The sequence below is a fragment of the Eschrichtius robustus genome, chromosome 2, assembly GCF_028021215.1.
Source record: "Eschrichtius robustus isolate mEscRob2 chromosome 2, mEscRob2.pri, whole genome shotgun sequence".
In the NCBI taxonomy this organism is placed as follows: Eukaryota; Metazoa; Chordata; class Mammalia; order Artiodactyla; family Eschrichtiidae; genus Eschrichtius; species Eschrichtius robustus.
Window position 1 is genome coordinate 94695695 of NC_090825.1, and position 3760 is coordinate 94699454.

Genomic DNA, 3760 nt, shown 5'->3' on the forward strand with positions numbered 1-3760 from the left:
GAGAAGCCCGCGCACTGCAACGAACGGTAGCCCCCGCTCGCTACAACTAGAGAAAGCCCACACGCACAGCGAAGACCCAACGCAGCCAAAAATTTTTTAAAAATTAAAAAAAAAAGTGATTTACTCTTCTCAGAAAATAAAAGTAGTAAATTTCATTTAATCCTAAAAGTATTTCTCGTATGTCTGACTCAAGGAAGGAAATAGCCTGTAGCGATTTCTAGCTTGGCACAGAGTGACAGTTTGCTTTTGATCCTTATTCTACATAATCCAACTTTTTTTCAAGGCACATGTAAGCTGCTTCCTTTGGTTTTTTTTTTTTCACTCGAATTTTCCTTACTTATTCCATAAAAGACAGATAATTTAGTTACATAAGTATGGGTCTCTGCCACTCAGCTTCTCCTGAGAGGAGAGGCATGACTACAGTAATACAAATACCAGGAAATGTGTTTTGCCTTCCTCAAACATTAGAAAGTTATCTGTCTCTGCAGACACATCTGCAGCAATGCCTGTGCCATGAATTTAAAATTTCGATGGCACACTTTAAAGGGGAAAAATGACACTAGGGCAGTCAATATGTTAAATAATAAATAGCCCTAGCCACTTCTCATATGATAGAAAGCCTCTGTATTTTAAAAAATTCTAATATAAAAAAGATTGATTTATGTAGTTCATATACATAAATCGAACATTCAAACATCTTAAAATTAAATTTTAGGAACAAAACTTTAACATTCAAACAATAGTATAGTTTACAGGGAACACCCAGAAAGTTAATTTGCCTTATCCAAAATACTGATAAAGATGATGAATAAAATGTGTCTCACCAGCATTTCTGTTCTGGCCAACATCTTAGTTAATGACCATGGTTCCATACGTGAGAAGAAATTGCTAAATAAATCTCTTGGGCTAAATAAACAACAGACTTAACCTATAATTCAGAGAAGATAATCAGAGATGTATGTGAATAAAATTAAACTGGTTTATAGAGATGAAGGTAAAAGCTTGTCCATGAGAATAATATTAGCCTCTGGAAGATGAAAATTCGATTTTTCATGTTTTATCCAGGGTGTCTCCTGAGGTCAGTACACCTCCAGCCCTACATCTCACATTGTTTTTTAAAACAGCTTTATTGACTTACACAATGTTATATGTCAACTATATCTCAAAAAAAGGGAGGGGGGAATTCACATACAATACATGTAAGATGTATAATTCAATAGATTTTAATATATTCAGAGTTGTGCATTCATATAAATGGAATCATACAACATGTGATCTTTTGTGACTGGCCTCTTAATAATGTTTCCAAGGTTCACCCAGGTGTAGCATGTATCAGTACTTCATTCCTTTTTGTTTGCTAAATAATATTTTATTATATGGGTATACCATGTTTTACTTATCCATTAATCAGTTGATGGGCATTTGGATTGTCCACTTTTGGCTATTATGAACAATGCTGTTTAACCTGTTGGGCAACTGACAGTCTGTTTTCCAAAGTGGCTGCACAACTCTATAGTCTCACCACCAATGTATCAGAGTTCCAACCTCTCCACATCTTCACCACCATTTGCAATTCTCTCCCTTTTTAATTATAGCCATTCTAGTGGGTGTGAATTGTATCTCTTGCTGGTTTTGATTTGCATTTCCCTGATGATTGATTAATGGTGTTGAACATCTTTTTATATGCTGACAATCTGTTGTAGTAATTTTTGCTTCTTACAAAAACTGCTGACACATCTAGAAATATTTCCAAAAAACAAGGCATGTTTTTCAGTGCTAAGGCAATTGCTCTGATGCACTTTTCTTGGCTCACTGCGATATGTCACGCTCCACGTTCTGCTGTTTTGCTCAAGGGCTCTACATACAAACAGTTTCACTTGGCTTTGGCTTGCCCATTGTTGAGCCTAAGCTCAACTAAACACATGGAGACTTTGAAAACCTTTCAGCATAATGCTGTAGTTAAGATCTGGCTAAAGCCAGTATTTTTTCTAACACCTTGAGCTGCGTATTGCCTTGAGTAATCACCATCTGGATTGTATCCTCTTCAGTGGCACTTCAGTTTCTTTTGAATTCTTCCCTTGCCCAGTCCTTCAGGTATTTGTGATCACAATCATTTGGAACTTGCCGAATTGCCTGCAAAATCCTTCTGTGGAGGAGGAGAACTTGTTGCTTTCTCATGAACTGCTTTAGTGTTACTTTTGCTATGGGTAAGCGGGAAGTGGCGATGTCCTCCAGACAGCGAGGTTCACCCAAGCTCATTTTTTTCTTTTTTTTTTTTTAATTTAGTTTGGGCTGCGTTGGGTCTTCATTGCTGCACACAGCATTTCTCTAGTTGAGGCGAGTGGGGGCTACTCTTTGTTGCGGCGTGCGGGCTTCTCATTGTGGTGGCTTCTCTTGTTGCAGAGCATGGGCTCTAGGCACACGGGCTTCGGTAGTTGCAGCATGTGGGCTCAGTAGTTGTGGCACACGGGCTTAGTTGCTCTGTGACATGTGGGATCTTCCTGGACCAGGGCTCGAACCCGTGTCACCTGCATTGACAGGCGGATTCTTAACCACTGCACCACCAGGGAAGTCCCAAGCTCATTTCTTTTTAATGCTGCATAATATTCCATTGTCTGGATGTACCAAGTTTATTTGTCCATTCATCTACCGAAGGACAACTTGGTTCCTTCCAAGTTTTAGCAATTGTGAAGAAAGCTGCTATAAACATCCATGTTCAGGCTTCTGTGTGGACATAATATTTCAGCTCCTTTGGGTAAACACCAAGGAGCATGGTTTCAGGATAATATGGTAAGAGTATATTTAGTTTTGTAAGAGATTGCCAAACTCTTTCCTGAAGTAGCTATACCATTTTCATTCCCCTCAACAATGGATGAGAATTCCTGTTGCTCCACATCCTTGCCAGCGTTTAGTTTTGCCAGTGTTTTGGATTTTGGCCATTCTAATAGGTGTGCAGTATTAAAACAACTCACTGTTTTAATTTGTATTTCCCTGATGATATATGATGTGGAGTGTATTTTCATATGTTTATTTGCCATCTGTGTATCTTTTGTGTTGAGGTGTCTTTTGAGGACTTAGGTCCATTTTTTAATCAAGTTGTTTGTTGTCTTATTATTGAGTTTTAAGAATTCTTTGTATATTTTGTATAACAGTCCTTTGTCACATGTGTCTTTTGCAAATATTTTCTCCCAATCCATGGCTTATCTTCTCATTCTCTTGACATTATCTTTCACAGAGCATAAGTTTTTAATTTTAATGAAATTCAACTTATTATTTCTTTCAAGGATCACGCTTTTGGTGTTGTATCTAAAAAGTCATTACCATATCCAAAGTCATCTGAGTCTTCTCCTATATTTTCTTCTAGGAGTTTTAAAGTTTTGTGTTTTAACATTTAGGTCTATGACCCATTTTGAGTTAATTTTTGTGAAGGGTATAAGTTCTGTGTCTAGCTTTTTTTTTTGCGTACGGATGTCCAGTTGTTCCAGAACAATTTGCTGAAAATACTATTATTGCTCCATTTTATTAATATCCCCAGAGTCAGATATAAAACATAAAGTTAATTAATTCTGATAGTATACTCAGAAACCCCAAGATTTCTATTTGACTTTACAAATAATTTCAGGAAAAGTTGTTTTCGTCTTAATTGGGTTCCTAATGGGGATATCCCTTCGTATGTAGTTAATAGTGTATGTTTTAGAGTCAAACCTGATTATACCATTTTCCAGTTGTGTGGTCTTAGGCAAGTTGATTAACTTTTTTG

At 37.0% G+C, this 3760-nt stretch overlaps 1 pseudogene; it reads right to left on the reverse strand.

Annotated features, from left to right (window-relative positions):
* Positions 1–1959: 1959 nt before the first annotated feature.
* Positions 1960–2259, reverse strand: LOC137758899 (LYR motif-containing protein 2 pseudogene; annotated as a pseudogene).
* Between the last annotated feature and the right edge of the window lie 1501 nt (positions 2260–3760).